Here is a 22839-nt window from a genome sequence, read left to right as displayed (position 1 = left end):
TGGTGCTCAACATCATTGCCCTTGAAGGTGACAAGTGATTGTTAACTGGAAGCAAGGTTGCTGCTGTTGATGAGAATACAATTGTAGAATACAATTTTGCTCTACCGATGGAATCCGAAGTAAGCGACCAGTAATCTGTTATAATTGTAGAGAGAAAGACCACATATCACCAAACTGCCCTCGTTCAAAAAGAAAAGCAACACTGGGACAGGAACATCAAGGACCACTCCCCTTCAATGAATCAAGATAAGGCACATACATCATAAGGTAAAGCAAGCGATTGCAACCAAGCAGAAAATGTATTTGTAATGTATTTGGGACACAGACTAAAATGTGGGCTGATTATGTGATTATGGAGTGCAGAAACGTGAAGGAGAGAGGCTGGAAGGTGTTGCTTGTTATCAAGGTTGTGAAGATCTGACAATGAATACAGGAGAGAGTCTAGCCATAAAAGTCAAATAAATTTATTGTTTCTCTAGAATGACTGTGAACAAGATTTATTTGATAATAAATTGCCCCGTTAGGAATACACATGCAAGCCATTGAGTGGTCAGGGCGACTGCCAGAGGACTATTGAAAAAACTAAGTTGCCACAACTGATGATTGTTTGTTGACGTGACCATCTTGGATAGATGGGATGTTGCCATTAGAGGACACACACCATTGACTCTGCAGTTCGGCGGCGTTCTCTCTACACCGATCAGACGCATGTCGCGCAAGGACTGCCGGGAGTTTGTGCGAAACTGTGCGTTTGGAAGCCAATCGTCGGTCGGCACGTATTTTATGGATATAGTAAATCGTTTCAGTGATTTCTTTACTAAATAATGAAACTTGGCCACAAAAATGCGTAAATTTGGAATGTGTTAACGTGCTGGTTCGTGGTTCGGAAGGCGTTCTACGGGTGAATTATTGCGTTCAAGGACGTTGTATTTTAAGTTAATTTCGAACTTCAAACATAAATTATTATCGTAATGCGTTAGTTTTTGGTGTATGGCATTGATATTTCACTCACTAAACCATATTTCACTAAAATATGTGATTAAAAGTATCATATTCCGTGTATAAACAAAAAAGGCGACGGAGCGCTATTTTAGCCTAAATCGGCTAGTATTACGTCATATTGGACAGAAGAACGAGTTTCCCGAGAAAGTAGTTCACACGAACACGAAGTAGCGCCACGTGATTGTATTGGTCTGTTGCTATGCAACTCGTGTAAAACGTATACAATTTATTTTAAAAACACACCCAGTTGCATTTTATGTTTGAAAAAAAAAAATGCCTAAACAATTACCTAATGATTTCGTCGTTCTTTTTCCTAAACGTCCCCGACACTACTAGCAGTGGCGGTAAAAACTACCCCGAGAGTAGTATGATGTCAAACAATCGACAAGAAGGGAGCAACGAGGGAATATAACCGCTAACTTTGAGTGTAGGTAGTGTACAGCATTATGGCAAATAACAAGCTAATTACCAATCATAATAAGCGAGTATAGACAGCTGCCTAATCGTTGGCTTGGTTGCATGCAATAACCTGCTTAAAAGACGCCAGCAAGGAGACGTGATTCTGTTGCAGATCGGTCAGGGCAGTATATAAGCATTAATCAAGGCATTGATCCGATCATCGACTGTACTCAGTCTTCGTGAGTAATTTTCTAAACAACAGTGTGTAAAAAATCCACTTACAATGCCTAAAAAATCCGAGAGATGCCTCGACACCGCCGATGCATACTGCTTGCCGCAAAAAGTTATCATAGCGGTGTCCCAGATTAATTGCACACAATATTCCTTGACAAGGAAAATTGTGGTATACAGAGCTCGGCCAAGTTATGTGATACAAATGATCTTGAAAGAAAGAGACACGTTTAAATGACAAGATAAAGAAACTTTCTACACAATTTAAAATCTTAGAAATACAAAAGTTGATACGCTAAGAGATACAATAAGTTGAAATTCTGATGACAATTTATTAGAAAATGAGAAAACACTTTCCTTTGTAAAGTCAACTTATAATACATTATTACATGCACAGTTGCATTGTATACATAACGAGACAATCTCTATATAAAGTCCCTCTTTAGGGACATTAGGCTTATCAACGACGTCACGGCTGGTTCCGAGGTCGAAGGTCAAAGCATACATGCACTCTCTCAGGATCTTCGGTACATCAGAGAACGACATATATTGTATGATTTTCATAACTTACCGACCTCTTTCCGGATGAGTACCTCATTACGCCATTCAAAAGGTTGCGCATGCATTGATAACAGGTCGGAATCTCTAATGCGGAAAAATAGTGTCACGTGGTTGACAACAGAACTACGTCACTGTACATACAAGAATCACAACGAAACTACTAGTACGTTACCATAAATTATAATGGTTAATATATTGCAAATACATCTTTTCTGGCAACCACAGTATTACATTCTGGCGACCAGGATAGTACATTCTGGCAACCACAGTAGTACGTTTTGGCGACCACAGTATTTACATTCCTGCAACCACAGTACTACAATGTGGCGATCACAGTGATACATTCTGGCAACCACATTAGTATATTCTGGTGACCACAGTAGTACACTCTGGTAACCACAGTTATACCTTCTCGTGACCACAGTAGTGCATTCTGGCGACCACAGTATTACATTCTGGCTACCACAGTAGTGCATTCTGGCGACCACCGCATTACATTCTGGCATCCACATTATTACATTCTGGCATCCACATTATTACATTCTGATGTCCACAGTAATACATTCTAGCTACCACAGTAGTGCATTCTGGCATCCACATTATTACATTATGGCGACCACAGTGATACATTCTGGCGACCACAATAATACATTCTGGCGACGACAGTGTTACATTCTGGCGACAACAGCGGCACATTCTGGCAACCACTTTAATACATTCTGACATCCACATTATTACATTCTGGCGACCACAGTGATACATTGTGGCGACCACAATAATACATTCTGGCGACGACAGTGTTACATTCTGGCGACAACAGCGGCACATTCTGGCAACCACTTTAATACATTCTGACGACCACAGACTTATATTCTGGCGACCACAGTGGTACATTCTGGCGCCCACTGCAATACATTCTGGCATCCACATTATTACATTCTGGCGACCACAGTAATACATTCTGGCGACCATAGTAATACATTCTGGCGACCACAGTATATATTCTGGGGACCACAGTGGTACATTCTGGCGACCACAGTAATACATTCTGGCATCCACATTATTATATTCTGATGTCCATAGTAGTACATTCTGGCGACCACAGTAATACATTCTGACATCCACATTATTACATTCTGATGTCCATAGTAGTACATTCTGGCGACCACAGTAATACATTCTGACATCCACATTATTACATTCTGATGACCACAGTAATACATTCTGGCGACCACAGTGGTACATTCTGGCGACCACTGTAATGCATTCCGGTATCCACATTATTACATTCTGATGACCACAGAAATACATTCTAATAACCATAGTAATACATTCTGGCGATCACAGTATTACATTCTTGCGACCACAATAATACATTCTGGCATCCACATTATTACATTCTGACGACCACAGTGGTACATTCTGGCGACCATTATAATACATTCTGGCATCCACATTATTACATTCTGATGACCACAGAAATACATTCTAATGACCACAGTAATACATTCTAGCGACTACAGTATTACATTCTTGCGACCACAGTAATACATTCTGGCATCCACATTATTACATTCTGACGACCACAGTAATACATTCTGATCACCACATAATTGCATTCTGATGACCACATTAATACATTCTGACGACCACAGTAATACATTCTGACAACCACAGTATTACATTCTTGCGACCACAGTATTACATTCTGACAACCACAGTATTACATTCTTGCGACCACAGTATTACATTCTGACAACCACAGTAATACATTCTGGCGACCACAGTATTATATTTTGGCGACCACAGTTATACATTCTGGCGACCACAGTGTTACATTTTGACGACCACAGTATTATATATTCTGGCGACCACAGTGGTACATTCTGGCAACCAAGGTAATACAATCTGGCGACCACAGTAATACATTCTGACGACCACAGTGATACATTCTGGCATCCACATTATTACATTCTGGTGACCAGATTATTACCTTCCGAGTAAGTCTACTAACATTGATATGAGTAATTGAACAATCATTCATTTTCTTGTGGATTGTTTTGGCGATTTTTATCAGTCATTTGTTTTGTTTTCTTAGATTGTAAATGTGCGGCCTTTGTACTAAGATCTACGGTTGGGTATGTAATTTCTTCTCTATACATCGCATCGCTTGGCAAGGTTAATAGTGTGACGAGCGACCTAATGAAGCTATTTTAGGCAGACAGTTGTTCGATGAGTGAGTGAACAGCTTGTCTGAAGCCTCGGGCATCAATACTCACAGTGACTTATATTGCAGTTATATTTATTTTAAAGGTACATTCGGGAAATCTCAGCGCCACATCGACTAATCTGCGTCATTACATCATGACAATGAGATTTACATTGAGTTAATGCTACGAATGGAAGAGTGTGGCCAGTCCAATTTTTTTCTTGAATTTTGCCACAATTGTTCCTACAATATCATTTTGTTTTCTTTCGGTGTTTAGCGTGCACTATTTTTGAATAATGATATCCATGTGATGCATACCATCGTCTCGCCGATAAGAAAAATGGTAATCTGTTTTGATTACCAAAGAATAAGATAAATTATAAGGTTAAACCGAAGAATTTGATTCTGTTGATTTTGATGTTTGATTTTGGTAATAGTGAAAATACCAACTATTTTTATTTACTAATTTCAATTTGGAGTATTGTTGTATTTGCATCTGTGACCTTATTTACATTGAGGTCACAACTTTCAATTTCGTCATTTATTTCATCAGATAAAGGGCGGCAGTTGTCGCGCCGCGTCCTGTTCGATATGGGACTCATAGCGACGTATGCAACGCGTGTAAAATACATAGTTTATTTACATGAAATTCGAACACGCGCTGCGCGACGACCACCGCGCTTCAAGCAGGCTCAGTCTTGATATTTTTAAAAAAAACATAACGTTTTTCACAAGTAGTGAGTGCATGCATATTGCATGTTTTCTATGCACGTCTTGCAATTGGTTGTTCCCTTTCAGGTCAAAAATGAGGCCCATAATGTCACATATACTGTATTGTCAATTGCTTTGCTGTCTTCGACTTTTGGGTATGGTGATAGTTTATCAAGCATGGAATATGGAAATATGCACAAATACATGAAAACTTCATTTTTTTTAATTACATGTCACAAATGGGATGTGATTTGACAAACCGCTACATTTATCAAACTGCAAGGTTATATTAGGAAGTTGTCCAATTTTAAGTGACGTATCGCTATAGGCTAAGGAATAATGATGATTAGTTATCGTATATTGTAAGCATATTGTTGACGCGTGATTGGAAACAAAATATTCATATTTTCGCAGCCAGTCGAAAAACCTTTCAATATGATATTAACATGATTTATTGATTGTAGCCATAAACTGTTTTATGTAGTAACATTATATTTAGAGTCTACAAATAGCGAATTCTATTAGTTTTTTTTTTTTTTATTTCTGCATCAATCACTGACCGACATATGCGTGTATGTAACGGAATGGCACAATGACTCCTCGGTGCATTAGACCTTCATATCTTGGGTATATACACATGAAAAAAACACCGCTCTTTGGTGTAATGATAACATTCATACAATAACAATACAGACTTGAGATAACAGCAAGTACAAACTGATAAGATTCACAAAACAAATTTACTTTGATGAAACTCGACTAAATAAAACAGCAATCTAAAGAAACCGATATAATAATTCAATATATAAAAACAACAGCAGGATTTTATTGAACCTACAAATTAGTTTTACCTCCCAAATGTTGGCCTTTCTTATGTGTGTTTCATATATCCGCCGCCATTAGATGCAATCAGATGTTCGCTAATGGAGTATGCCTTTTTCTAGGTACACGGTTACAACGAACAATTAAGTCATTTCTAATTATTAGAAGTATTACCCAGTATCTTGATTTGAATCACTGCTAGTTTAGTCATTAATTGAAATATAATATGACGTTCGCCTTTATGTGACAACACGTCAACTCCAGGCCAGAGCCCATGCCCAGAGCCCATGTGGAGCCCATGCCGTTACACTATTAATATCTATGGAAGTGAGGCGAGGACATGTTAGGTCGTCGTATAGTAAGGTGGTGGCTCTACCCACTGGGCTAAGCAGGTGATTGATGGGGGTATGTGATGAGTGACCAGTGGTAAATAAATGCGTTTCAGGTGTGCTCATGCCATGCACATCTGGGTATTTTTGTGATACTCACCATTCTATGCTTAAAGAGCGGTGGTCGTCGGACTGCGCATGTGCGATATTTGTGTTGATAAACATTTATTTTTCCATACCCCAATGCGCTCTTCTAAAGGGAATCACAAGTACGAGGTTTGACCTATGTGCGACTTGCACTAATTACCACCGGTGACTCCTTCGATACCTTCCAACCACCTGAAAATTACCTTGGTAAGGTCTCAGTTTGTACTCGTTGATCTGCTCAAAAGTCAGTCGCCATCTTTGTTTATATGAGACCCATATATCTCGCACATGCGTGGCGCGACGACTACCGCCCTTTAACACGTGTGGAGCCTAATATGTAAATGAGTATTGATTATTCAAACAAAGAGCGGTGGTTCGAGTATCTACTAGTAGACAGCATTATACATTACCCAGAATGCCCAATGATTTTCTAAGAACTGATTAAAACCAAGAAATCGACATATTCAAACAAAACACTAATAAATATTATTTAAAGGGTCATAACAAAAATTAGAGCCTCCTAACTACATCTGATTTTAATCAGATTTCCAATTATTATACATGCTAAAAATGCTGTCAATGAGGAATATAATCACCGACATAAGTAATTGCCTCCATAAGCTGGCAGCTATTATTAATATTTCTTTGTTTCTTCCTTTCAAAGACACAACCTGGTGCTGGGAACCACTACTAGTATTGGAACACATCAATGTATTCAGAGGTAGGTTTTTAGAATGCATATCCACATAAGTATATCCATAGATGCCCGTGTACTGGTGACATTTACTTCAGACTTTTACTTTTATATGTGTTTGCAATAAGATGGGCTAAATATCAAACGAGTAGCGTATTGTTTTGGGTGGGTGTGTGCATGTGGTTCAAGCTAGATAACCCCGGCCCCTTGGTGTGGCTTTATAATACTAGTATGCTATATATCTCATAAGAGGTTTTTAAATCCCCAATATACCTCATATCCTTATGCGCAGATAGATCTGAAAAATGCTGCTTCACCGTTGATGTTTGTCGACGTTTTCTCGGAAAATCACATTTAATTTGTGAACAGGTCAAATAACTGTAACATTTTCTTCTCAACAAGGTATCTTGCATTGGTCTATGGGAATACTTGTAACTTTATTTCATCAAGGTTATTTTATTACGCGTTGTGTATCGTACATTAATGTGGGTTTTATTAAAGTGTCAATTCACCCGGAAATATATTGTCATGTTGCGTTTTTTTTAAAGTCCGAGTGACCCTAGTGCAGTGTGCTGTTTTTGTTAAATCGTTATTAAAGCAGGGAAGTCGTCACCAGCGAATGCAGCAGATGGCCATAGTGTGTCGTTAACAAATAAGCGTCTACCCATGAGCCTTTTCGATTTGTAACGTTATCGTCGCCATTCCAGCGCGTGCGCAAGTGACGACTCCCATACGCTTTAAAAGTGAAAGTAATTTTGAAACGGATCATTGAATATAAATACCTACGAACCATTGGAAGTGTGAAGAAACAGCTACTCGTGAAGGCAGAGCATTCTGGTTGTCGTCTTTAAAAAAATGGGCAGAAGAGATCTTGCAATGCAACCTTTTTATTACTATTCATTCAACAAACAACAAAATCTTCATTGATTTTCGAAATAGGTTTAGGTCTGTTCAAGCGAATTGTGGCGCCGTCAAAATATTAATTTACATCGTTGAAGAACTGACGTCCTTCTGCCAATTTGGGTCCAATTACGTCGTCTGCGAGGATCCTTGGCCTCAGCACGTAACCGAGCGTTCCGCGAACCGACAACACTTTATATTACATTAATGTGACTGAAATGGGATTGAAAATGAAATATGAATTTGTTCTGCTTGGTTGCCAGGATACGACGTATTGAATGAATTGTCATGACTATGCGCGTATAAATGAATATAATTGTCCCTTATGAAATACACTCACTCACTCACTCACACATACACACATACACTCGCTCTTCGGATTGTGTATGTTCATTGACAATTGAAAGTGGGTTTCCGTCATTTCGCAAAAGTTTATTTCAAAACGTCATGGACTGCGGTTGAATTCACCATCTGGTGACGTATATATTTTTATATAGACAGATAACACTGTTGATGTCGACACACACTAGGCGGGTAATGGCAGGTTTCGTCTGACGTCATATTGGTGGATTATAATACATAATAATAGCATTAAGCTCCGCTAAGAAAACATATGCTAAAATAAAAAATAATACACACTGGGCAATATTTGAATTCAGAAAAGAGTATGGTGTTTGATATTATAGAAATAATGACCAGGGCCATGGTCAATATATAAATTTGAAGATCCAAAGAGAACATTGTTGACTGAGGATGGGGTAATATTTTTATTATTGTACCGAAATATTTGTTAGGTTTGGTCACGTAGCAAGTGTGTATAAATCTTACACAATTCTTTGGCCTTTTTTGCCATATATATATGTAGTATATATATGACTAAGAATACTACTTTGTTATGCATTGATGTCAATGTGACCTAACTTTGTATAACCCAGTTTTGAGTCTGAGGCATTTACTGACATTATTCAGAGTTTTCAATTATCAGCCAAATGTATGATTTCTGCCATAATTAAAAGCACATTTTTCAGATGCAAGCAGTCTTCTTGTATGAGCTGACCAGATCAACTTGAGAACCCACATAGTTTTACTCTGATAAGATTGTGCATTACTAATTCAAAGCCGTCCCTAGTAAGCAAACAACATATTGTGGTAAATTAAAACGTCACATTAAAAATAATAAAATCACATCACTTGACCTGGTTCCCGTAGATGATAAATTATATTATTTTATATTCAGTACTTAATTTAGTTATTTTAATGTAGATAAACCCGATAAATTGTTCGGTGTGCACGATATGTTAATGTTTTCTGAAGCCCAGGACAGTGTGTATCTGACAATGTCAAGTAGCAATACATAAGTAGTTATAACTCACTGATTAAATTTACTAATATATATTAGTTATAGTTCGTTACCAGTCTGCCTGGGCTGCCATATGCAGTATATAAGCATAACTAATTTAGTTACAATGGTTAGTATTCGTGCTGTGTCAGCTTTGTTTGGATATCGTGATATGAAAACCGACATGCTGTCCTAATCATGCCAATATTTCTTAACTCAATTAAAGCGTTATTAATTTGTATGTAGACATGTGCCAGCTTTGTTGGAATATCATGATATGACAACAAATATGGGGAACACATGCTGTCTTAATCCTCCCAGTGCTACTATCGTATGATATTGCCCAACTTAATTAAAGCGTTAATAATTCATTTCGCCCTTAAGTATGTGGACTGTGTATATACTGCGTATTTCGTGTTCGAATAACTGATAGAACAAACAAAGGATCTATCCACGTCCTGTCTTCATATATGATTGGCCAATTTGCATAACCATTGGAATATTTTCTATTCAATTAAATTGAATTGCAATATTAATTTAATTTAAATTTAATTTATGGTACTCTTAAATTAGTTCTTATACTTAATAATACAACCAAGACATACCCGATATTTAGCATAAACACCGAAACAATCAGTATATATTCTGTCAGAATAAAGGTCCGATAATTGCAATTTTAATACAATAGATTGAACTAGGGAGTCTATCTACATTCTATATATACGTATGTGAGAGTACTCAGACTACTGGTTAGTATTCAAATGTATTGCATTATGCTGAGGTTCGACATCTGTTTTTATCAGTTATCTGATAGATTGTAAAGTTTGATTTTTAATTAACTTTTTAACGCCCTGGTAAGCAGAACAAATATTAATAATGTGTTTTATATAGACAATGTCCTGCAGAACAGAACAAATTTAGACCAACATGGGGTAAGGACAATTCGCGAATCAACTAACCACGAATCATGAACAAACGAATCGTGAATCACGAATCGCAAATCACGAGTCAATAAATTCCTAAAGGAAATTAGTACGGATTAAATCAGGACCGGTTCAGATCCTTAACACAGAGTGTACGTGAACATTTAGATTATTCCACAGTAAATTGCTATGATAGGAAAAAGTTTGCTGATGAAATGCATTATTATTCAACCTACATTTCGTATGCAAGATTTTGGCAAATGAACTGCTGGTGTTATGATTGCAGGGTTACCTTTATCTGTGTATTACTAAAATAAATCAACAAATTATTTTTAATAGGTCAAGGACATTGTGTTTCAGCATGATGGACATGCTTTCACCCAGTACAGCAGATTATAAAATTATTATGACATATATTGTTGTGTGGTAGGTACAATGCAAGGTTTCATTTATAACCAATTATTCAGCAATAAACTAACATGTTTCAAATTATTGTACTGTTGTCTGGCGGTCAGTTTTAAATTCATTCAAAAACGGCCGACACCTTTTCAAACTAAATTCGGTCATTTAATTGTGACAAACTTATGGTGATGTATGCAAAAAAAAAACAAAAAACAAAAAAACATTTTAGGACTAATAGTAAATAACGATACCAATAGTAACAACATTTTATATACTACCATTTTTAGTATATTTTATATATATATAAATTATTGACTAATAATGTTATAGCAGAATTGAAGCTAAATATATACAAGGAACAGGAGACGTCAAAATCTACTTCAGGAACACCTTGTGGCCATGGAACAAAACGGTTGGGATCTTGTCAGATTTCGGATTTCATATCTGAGCTGACACTCAACCTGATATATGCAACACTGACTGGTGATTGGAATCTGTACTTATCATGCATTATGTTCTACCCTGGGCGTTTGCATATGACAGAATGACAGACACAATTATGCCAGGTATATGATCCCATTTTTGAATGATATGAAGGAATTGTCAGTTGTAATGCCAACAGTCAACAATGCTTTAAGAAAGGGAAATGTGCTGTTCCAATGAGGCTGACAAAACAATCAAGCGAGAGTGCAAGGCAAGTGTTGGATATATTGGTTTCAGCATCAACTTTTCTGCAACACAGTGATGAGTGCTCAATGCAACACAGAGAGGAAACATGTGTTCATAAGGAACTTGTTTCTTCACATATCCAGCATGATATAAAAGCTGTGAAGTAAGTCGTAAATATACTGGAGAGCGTGTTATCAAATCTATGGGCAGGTGCAGAGCTAAAAAGTCTGTCTACTGCAATCAAAAAATCAGGCGATGTTCTTGACCATTTGTTCAATGCAAGGAAGTATGCAAAACATTGGTAAATACCAGGCGTACATCTGATCCTCAAGTAGATTTTTTTTACTGGCTTTGATGGTTGAAATTGAAGACATTCAGAGATTTAACACACAAGGTTTCCTTTGAAATTGGAACGCAATCTATTTGTTCGAACGGCACTTTTGGTTCAATACCGTACCGTGATCTTAAAACAGTCTTCACATATCCATCTAGGCCATTTATTGCCTTGGTCCCTTGATGATGCATAAGGTCTATCAAGGAAAACAAAAAAAGCTCAACTTGTGAATCCTTGTGGAGAAATGTGTACCCATAATGGAGAATTATTCATAGAATGCTGTAAGTGTATATAATGACATGTGCAACATTCAATGTATTGAATATAAGATCTTTGACATCGTGATGAGCAATCTATGTAGCAGGGTTGATATTTGTATTTATCTACCATGGCATATTCATAAGCAATGAAGACAGAGTTGCAGGAAGAAACATCTAGTACTATAAAGAAGACCATTATTTTGGGCTATCCAATAAAGTTGTGGCAAAACTTTCTACTTCACTCTTCAAATAAGACAGAAGTGGTAAAGTTAACACACGAAGAGGCGAACACCAGAATGATTCTCCATGCCAATCATGCATCTCAGGAGAAGTAAACAGTAGTCTTCAATTTGAAAGAGTTTTGACAAAGCTGCAATGTTTCAAAAGATACATTTGATGTCTTCAAAATGATAGTGCATGACTTGTATAGAAAGAATATGTCTGAAGTGAATTTCTCACGATAGAATCCACCAAAATAGAACCAGCAGCTTTACCACCCTGCCAATCGTCAAAGTATATTGAATGAGACAATTAACAGGATGGCATATGGATGATGACCATTCATACTATGTTTTATTGTTGCTGTTAGGTGCTAAAGGAATGTTTTAGAAGTAGTTTTAGCTGGTCACCCGATGAGTACTAAGCCCCACCTAGCTGATTGGATATATTCTAAGTTAAGAAATTATAAAGAGTTTCTCACATCTTCAATCAGTTAATTAAATTCATGAAAAAAATCATCCCTTGAAACAAATTTACAAGAAAAACCCACATAAACAATATACTCAAAATTATGGTAAAATGGATCTTTGCCAGTTATCACACGTTCAATCAGCACAGCAAAAATACGACCACTTTGATTCTTGAAAATGTTAAAAAATGGACTCTTTGCCATTTTAAAACATAATTTAAAATTCTCTTTGATGCCATGCAAACCGTTGAAAAGTTTTTACCAATGATCCCCCGGGTGTCCCTGTACTGCATCTCGATTTGGTCATATTTTGCAAATCGCTTCAACACGTGAAGTTGTAGCTTGAATACTAGCCAAAATTATCGTAGAGAGGAAGACCAGGCCAGCACTTTAAAATAGGGGTTTTGAAAACACTAATATATTTGTTGTGAAACGTGCGAAGCTTTGAATTTTAAAAGAAAAAAAGAGCGAATTCTTTAGTATCTTAGAGATCTGTTACAGACATTTTTATTTTGTCAGTTTTAAATGTCAGTTTCAATTGGCTTACTTTGTGTTACGTTATTAAGTTATTTCACGTCACATCTTTGAACTATTTTACTATTTTTACAAACGAATACACACAAACACACACTAGCATAATTTTCTAAGCATTTTAAGGGAGAATGCCACTCTCAAGTTGTTCGCTCTTCGCTGATTTTGGCGCATATTTTTTGGGAAAAACTTTAAAATAATATGCATAAAATGGTATTTTAGCAGTGGCCTCCTTAGAGTACAATAAAAACACATATCTTTTTGAGAACCCACTAAATATATTGTCAATACTTTTAGACATCAAAAAGTTATGTGTAAAACACTATATTTTTTATACCCTATTTTTCACTATTTGTGACCGAGCAAAATGTTTAGATATTGGGATATGTTCTTGACTTAAAAAACAATAGTAATATGCTAGCTTCACTGTATTTTATTGATCTATTTTCACTGAGTATGGTGACATCCTTGTAACATAATATATCATATATGTAAAAATAAAGAAAATGGCAATAGTTTTACGTTTGTGTAGCATTCTACATTATTAATGCGGACACATCACACAATGCATTACATAAGTTATGCCATAAAACACAACACATTTTCAAGATCCATACTCCTTGGATGTAACTTTCGAAAGTATCGACAACACAATCAATATCGATTTTTGAATAAGGATGATAGAGATGTCAAACTTTCTTGCCCCATGCAAGAATGATTATATGTATTAGAACTTCTCAGAGCAGATAAACTGCGCTCACACTCACAGCTTGTCACTGGAATGGTCGCAGCTATTTGTAGTAAAAGAAATATGTTGGGAAAGTTAATCGCATACTTTCATTGAAGCAAAACACTGGTGTAAATTGTTGACACTGATTGTGGGTTGCAAGGGCCACTCCAACCTATGTAACTCGTGATCGAACAATTCTGATGATGGCAAATCTTCGCCATATGTTGTACACTGTAACACAGAATACACGTACCAATCCAATAAATTGACTAAATTTGGCTGATAAACCTGGAAAGAAATATTAAACCAAACTAGAAAAGTACTATACTTTTTTTTAATAATGATTGGACATATTCTACTCTGCATATCCTTAAATCTAATGATATAAAACAAAATTACTTTGTGTACCTGTGAACAGTTCATTCAGTTCACTGGATAGGTGTTCAAGAAAAAGAAAGCTAAATTCAGTCTGTAGTATTCCTAACGGTGTATTTGAGCGTTGTCACACGCGGGTTTGTAGGTGTGGTAAAATCTGAAGAAAGAAATGCTCTCATTATAATAGTATTCGATAAATTGAATTAAATTCCATGAAATTAATACAGAAGCGTTAAATGTTGGCAAGGGAGCAAATCACAAAAATCATTACTCTTAAAAGTACATCAATCATTACATCAATGACGAGGCACATTCTTTGCTCAAATGCAATCTTATCAAGCTTGAAAGAAATATTTGTAAAAACAAGCTTAAAATTCCTCAAAACAAAAATCTAATATTTATTCTGGGTAATGAGGACGAGAAAATACTAATTACTATTATGTAAATGTATAACAATAGAGTGAACATTATTCATCATTAAAAAATATACTGATGTAATTACAACCAACGGCATTACTCCCGAAATTAGATTATCTAATCCTGTTGACACTTATAAAGTGCCACACAGCAAAAGCAAATGACTCAAGACCTTGTGAAACCAGGAATAAAACCCCGGGCATGTAGTGCGCCAAGTTTACTGGAGCATTGAACATGTGAGTGATGGATTCTTTTTTGTCTGCCATTCCTGTCTTTATAACGGTTTGAACTTCTCATCACTCTCGCAAGCTACCTACTATTAGTAAATCATATATTCATAGAATGAGGAAAAGCAATCGTTAATAGCGCGTAACCGCTTTAATTGTAATATTGCAGTTTGGCAAAGCGTGAGATAAAGGCTGCAACCGACCTGTAAGTTATAGACAAAACGAATTGGTAGGACATCACCCTAAAATAGCTTCACTGGTAGGATGATCGAAGAAAAACCTAGTAGTTCACAGCTTGTACTACCAGCATAGATCATTAAATCAAAAGGTCTTCTATCTAAATAGAGCTAATGCTACAGAGGAAGGCACAGTGTAAACATTTATCAAAGAGTCTGGAGATAGATGAAAGTATTCTTATGGAGTAATTGTACTCTCTAGGATCGTCATGATATTAGGTTGCTGGAACGTTGACCTATTGCCCGTAGAACAATTTCGGGCAAAATTTCAGTTTTTACTAAGCAAGGTTAATACAAACTTTAAAACACTAAATCTGGCAATCAAGCCTTACAATCGACCAACATTTCAAAAACAGTCACTTGTAGGAGTGTATTGTAATGACAGTTCCCAACACAAACGAGCACACGTCTTATTACCCTCGCTGTAACTACACACATTAGATTAACTTTATATAGTTAAATTAACTTAATATAATTGCGATATTAACTCGATTAATTGGAGTTTAATTGCAATGCAATTCAAGATAAAATTTTTAATTGGGGTTTGATTAAATAAAAGTTGAATATCCTGTGATTTAATAATAATATCCTGTGATTTAACATAGAAGTGATTGCAAAAGTAAGGTTTAGGTAGGTAGGGTGGTACAATTATATTCATATAAAGTGTATCATACCTTACTAAACCTAAGCTAAGCAAACTTGACTTAAATATGAATATAAATTATGAAAATAGTGAGGGTAGTCACTTGGTAGGTGTAAAGTTAAATGTCGTCACAGCAATGACAGCACATACGTATACACACGGGCACACACAGACGCACAACGCACCCCCACACACATATACACATTTTATTCTACAGAATTTACCACACAATGCTTCGACCCAATTTTACATTTCTGTTAGAAAAAAACGTATTTCATCCAAAAATGTTGTATACATTTATTCTTGAAAGCGTGATTGAGGTTACAAACAACAGCGCCATTGATCCATTTCCATCACTACAGTCGTTACATGTTCAGTATTTATTCGAGTGTCCCAAAGAGACACCACACACTTCCTAGACACTAAAAGCATTCCATGCGAATGTCTTCAGTGATAGTGAATCTCAATGTCACTGATTCAGTAGCAAAACGCTGACATGATATTTAGCATTTGGTTTGCACCTTTAAAGCAGTCGATCCCACATTACTTACGTATAATGTATACATTTATTTCCAGTTACAACTTGAGAAAATTAATATTACATATATTTACTGCCTTATGTATGGCTTTCAGTAAATTGCCAGCTGGTTCTTATGAAGTGTCGCATATAATTTAAGGATTTTTTAAAAAGCTAGTCTGCAAATGATTTATTCACTAGAAAGCAATGTTGGGTAGATATGTAATATGTACTGTGTATCTAGTCATGTGTTATTTGATTTGGAGTGTTGTATAGCTTTGGTATGCAAACGAGTTATTGGAAATCAATATTTGGGAGATATTTCGGGCAGTTATGTAGTATGTTCTGTTTATAAAGTAATGTAATATACCCCTGATATGCAAATGAGTTATTTACTAGAACGCGATGCTGGGTAAATATGCTGGGCAGTGTACGCAAACTGTACATCTCACACTGCATATCTAGTAGTTTTATTTTCTAAGCTAAATGTACGCATTAGAAGTGTTGCTTACACAATACTATTTACACCATACAATTTTGATCAATCAATCGACCAATCAATCAATTCAAACCGTGACTGTAACGCCACGACACTCAAAGGCGATGTAGCTAAGCAACATCAAAATCTGTTCTTAAAATATGAACTTCCAGTGGTAGAGAGTTGCAGGGTTAGGACATAGCTTAAGAGAATGAAGGTCCACCATACGGTATTTGTTTTTACATGTTAATTCTTAAAGGTCTTTTTGACGGCAGATCTAAGACCACGACTGAATGGGATTCTGGATTTTGAGGTTATATCATTTGAGGCTTTATAATTAGAACGATTTTGTTGTGAATCCTGCAACCAATGAATATGCCGAGTTATCCGTGCAGAAGTCTGTATAGTAAAATTTGCCATTTTCTAGTTTTGCAGATAAAATGTTATAAATAACTGGAATCAATATTTACCTAATTAATGGCATTAAGAAAATTGTTACGCTTAGATCGAATGAGTAAGACTTCATGTTTATATTCATTGAGCTGAAGATTGTCATCTAGTCCTCGATATCATCAGTACACGCCTCAATTGAAGAATCGGCTGAAGATTATTATCTACGTACTGTAGAATTGTAGGTTGCTTGTATGGACTCTCGTGAGTATATCTATATAGAGTGTAAATATAATGGGTCGAGTACTGAAGTATATGCTACACCAAAACGTAAATGTGATGATGATGATAATAATATGAGGACAGCATCGATCATATTGTATCTGGTTGTCCTGAATTAGCAAAGACAGAATAAATTTAAAGACACAACAGGGCAGCTGCATACGTGCACTGGAAGATCTGCAGACATTATATGATCAAGACTGCAGACAAGTGGTATGAACACCAACCCGATACAGTAAATGGGAGTTGAAAGTAACAGTCCTTTGGGATATGCCAACAAACAGACCAGACATAGTTATCAAGGACAAGAAACACAAAATGTGCATTGACATGACAGTACCATCGGATAGAAACATCTGTGAAACTGGCTGAAAAGTTGTCCAAGTACAAAAACCTTGAAATTGAACTAGAACAGTGCCAGTAGTGATCGGGCACAATAGATTGTAAAGAAGGGCCTGGAAATATACACCAGCAAAATTCCGGGAGATATAAACATCTTGGAACTTAAAAAGACCTGCATCCTTGGAACGGCCTACATACTAAAAAGAGTACTATCAACATAACATTTTACTTCTACCGCCCAAGGTCCATGGAATGACGCCGGATCTACAGGATGTTACACAAGGACTACAAAAGAAAAATAATAATAATCACAAGCATCATATGCAATTGCTATTGCCCTATTATTTATTGGATTTTGGTGATAGCGAAGTTGCTCAGTACTGAATAATTGTTAACAACGCTAATCTACCAGTTTTCATTCTGCTACCAATGTTTCTGCATGCATTATTGACATTCAGTAAATCACGAGAGAATTTCAGATTATATTTTTTCAACACATGCACGGTTCCACTGTTCAATTTGATTGCTTATTCTTCATATCTCTGAAAGCTGGAAGCTGTAAGAGTTTTTGTCTTTAATTTTATATTGTTGTATTTTCTATTGTATATATCTTCTATTGTCTTTATCAAAGTTCTATCTGAGTTAAATGCTATTTACAGGTATGTGATTTTGGTCAGTGTCATGTTTCCAAAGGGAATAGCATATCTCCTGATTTGCACACATTTCTGGCGAAAATCATAACTATTTTTTTCTGTGTTCACTGTTAGTCCTCACTTCTGTGTGCACTGCTGTAGAATATTATTACAGGCTAATTCAACATCATAATATCTTTTAAAAATAAATTGTAACATGTAACATTACAATGCATTCTTTATTTAACATTGGCCCTAAATTCAGTTTATATTCAAAACACCATTTATGGCAAATATCCTCCGGTCATGTACCTATCAATGGTAAATGGCGGCCTATGAACTATGGATGATTTAATTTTCCAGAATGGACGAAATGGGTAATCTGAAATTTTCCGTCTATGCTATACGTTTATTTTATAGAAGTCTCGAATAAGCCGGGCATTTCGGAGACTCTAGATTGTACTTGCGTGAGTGCAAACGTATTGATATCATATATTGAATCATGTTGTCTATTATCTATCTCCTCATTATGCCAAGGCATGTGGTACATGAGTCGGAATTTCAAAGGGACATTGTTTTCAAACTATAAAATCAAGTCCTGCCTTCATTATCCAAGTTGTATTTGCAGATGTCACGAACTTGACAATAACTAGGCTAATAGTCAGAAAGTCCTAATGTCACCTGTCTGGCGTGCACCATATTTCATGAATCCTCGGGGCTGACATCCGGGCATTTTCACCGCCTGGCAACCATCGCGGTGAAAACAAAGGCCAAAAACTCGCAGAAAACGGTACTTTGGGGTGATTGCTGAGAATCCCCTGAACAGTGTAACAAGATTATCCCTACTAGTGTAACTTATATAAATTCTGTTGTTCAGGATTACTTCAAAGTTGAGTTTGTGTTGTTTTCTCGAATTTTCACCGGTTCGACCGGCGTTCCACAGCAGCGCGCACAGAGGCCATAGAAATGCATGGTACAGTGGTACGCGTCTTAGCAACGTGGAACGTCTGTGACGTGGCTCCGCTCCCGAGGATATGAATTAGATAGACATATGGCGGCTGCCAACATCTATGACATAAATATATCTTAAACGAAAAATGTTACGATGTATTTGTTAAGTGTTAGAAACAATTTCTCGTGTGCAGTGATTGGTCCTATCCCATCCTATCTCTCACTATTTATACGTAGCAGAGAATTTAACAAGAATATTATTATCATATTGACAGAATATACACGCTCTCTCAAGCAAATAATCCAAAAAACAAAAAAATGTTAGTACGAATTATCTCAAAACCAAACCAAATAAACTAATATGTCTTGAGCGATTCGAGAAATTACCATGGAGAAAATGGAGACAAACATATCATAGTTTGTGCATACTAGTATATTGTAATTATTGAATCTGCCTTTAGGAAAAACATACACGCTGAGCCTGACTATCTATCGAGGAGACAATAATAATCCGTCAACAGCGCAAGTATCCCAGTGATGAGATGCAGAAAATGTAACAGGAGTCAAACACAGCTATGACAGCGGCTCGTCAAACAAGGTCTAATAAGGCTGAACATCTGGATAGAAGCATTAATGAGGCACATATATATATCACTAGTAAGCTTTAAATAAAGATAAACATATTTGAAATAATGACCAAGTATCACGTAATATGATGTGTGTTTATGATTACAGATTGTTCCGTGCAGTTGAGTCAAACCCGGGACGTGATACTAAGAACAAGTGGAATACTAACGAATGATTCGCAATCCACGCAACCACGCTGTGGTCGTTGTGCAAATCCGAGAGGTGTAGCAACGATATAATATGTTAAAAGAATGCAAAAAATGACAATCTGAACGATAAAGTATGCATACTCTGCAAAGATGTGAATGAAACAAAACGATAGAATAAGTCAACTTGAACGCAAAAATATATAATTACGCAATTAACTGGACAATGTTTAAATAGAGTTGGCAATTTAATAGTGCTTGGTCGTTGATTTCAGACTTATCAGATATGGTCAGTTGTCAGAAATCACGACACTGATGAAATACGAAATGCAGATCATCGGGAATGAAACTAATATTTATGATATAAAAACCCGAATTGCAGATAAATGAGATCGAACATACAATAATACTGAAAGAATTAAACAGACAACGTAAACCAAGCGGACATAAATAGTGAGTTTAATTGAATGTCATGAATTGCGTATGTTGGAATATTAATAATGTCGAACCAAATAATTGAATCCAGATTTTCGGTTGTACTTGCGATTCCTTGATGTTATTAGTCTAACTTCTGAATAGAAATCCTGTGTATCAAAATAGACGATAAAGCACGTCACGTAAAAACCATTCAGTTGATGTGATTTGGCATCTTCAACAGATTAATTATTTTGTAGTTTCGATTTATTTTAGCAGTTGAGTGGATGTCACATATACCATGTAAATAATAGATTGAACACGATGTACTAGCTGAAAAAGCACCACGTGACAGGAGATGACAGATGACACTCCTCAAATTACATTATTTGTTCTATCTATATTATCACGAAGGCCCATGCATCTCTCTTGCACATATTCAATGTCAAAATGTAATTAATCAGTGCATAAACAAACATGTTTCTCAATTAATTTTATAATGTGTGATTTTTTTTAAAATTAGTCATCTATCACGTATATTTTTATGGGCACATATTAATATTTCGCATCATATTGGAAACGTTCGAATCAAACAGGATATGAAATACAGTCACATTATATGGAAATACTCGAGGAGAGTCACATGAATGTTACTCAACTTGTTCAAACTTTGAGCTGACGTAACATATGATATTATGTTAAGTACATTTGCTTGGTTTACTGTTTAGAGAGGTGACACACACTAGGACTCAAGGTAGTCCTCAGCATTCCAGACATTAGCTTCCTCGCTAATTATATTGATTTAATCTTCTCATATGAGTATTGCATTTCCTGTTACCAGCTTTTATTCATTTCAAAACCTCTTAATTTTACTCACGTTTATATTAAGAACTGCCAATAGTGAATGGTCTTGATTATGTATTGTATTATGTCACCTTCTATCTATCTACCACACGTCAATTACAATGACAATCGCATGTTATGCCATCATATGTAACGCTGAAATACCCTTCAAACTTTGCAATTAAAGATCACTTCGGTTAGAAGTTGTCAGTTACTTTTGATATATGAGGGTCATTAAGTTTAGCCTTCTGCATTTGTCTGTATTTTTCAGAATTCCTCATTATGTTGTTAGATGACAACATGTATTTGCTGCTCTGTGATGTTTTTCAGTAGTTTTATTCCATATACAAAAATGAAAGGATGGTGAATCTATGACTTTGTTATAAGTGTGTCCTTCATGAATTTCTTCCAGACAAAAAGTATTCCTTTAAAATTATTCAGGTAGGAAACGTGAGCGGTGATAGAATGACGCTAATAACATACGCAATAAGTTAAACATAAATTCCACACAATAACAAGTAACGAGCCATTATTACTGACGCCTGCACTGTCATGACATTTAATAAGAGATGTAAAATACTGAATGGCATTCGTCTTCATATTACAAGGAGAGTCGGTATTGAACATGCTTGTTTGATTGATTAGTAATTTGTATTTAGACCAATTGTGTGTATGGCCTTGATATTAGTCGTTTCATGTCATGAGTGATTAGCCATGGTAGATATATACTATTCCTTGTACATATAATATTGATTTACATGCTGCCAACGACTAAGACGGATATTATAATATTACTAGAGTTTTCTCTCTTGAACAGTGAAATCTAAATGAACTCCATCTCTCACAGTGCACTGGAATAATGTGAGTTGATCCTTAACTACTGTACTGGAGCTCCTTATGCCCGATACTGTGTGATACATCGCCCATTAGAATATTCTCCAAGTTACCCTGCAATCATTTTGAACATTAAGCTTCAGAGGTTAGAAAGATATATTTATTTTGTAAACAAATGTATTTTCATACATTTACATTAATCCATGCATTATGTATGCAGCATGTACGTGTTTCTCTTTCCCAAAATTTCATATTCCTATACCAAAAACACTTGTCTCTGTAATTTTTATTCAATTTTGGCAAATCATGAATGTATTGCTCTTGTTACAACTAATGATTTCATGGTACATGATACTCTTCAAAACATTATTAAGTCAATCATCAGTTTACCAATTGACTGTGATATATGTTATATCTAGACATATGTTTGTATATTCTACAACTCAAAGTTCACTGATTCATTTAACACCTATATACGAAATGCCTGATGTGTAATGATGCTTGTTGTATAACTATGTCATGCTATATGGTGCATTTTGTTGTTGTGATTGTAGTCCGGTGAAAAGTAATTCATGTGATTGCTTGAAAGCAATTGTTTTAGGAC

The sequence above is a fragment of the Saccoglossus kowalevskii genome, chromosome 7, assembly GCF_978046115.1.
Source record: "Saccoglossus kowalevskii chromosome 7, keSacKowa6.1, whole genome shotgun sequence".
In the NCBI taxonomy this organism is placed as follows: Eukaryota; Metazoa; Hemichordata; class Enteropneusta; family Harrimaniidae; genus Saccoglossus; species Saccoglossus kowalevskii.
The sequence above is the reverse complement of the archived record's forward strand: the minus strand, read 5'-3'. Positions refer to the sequence as shown.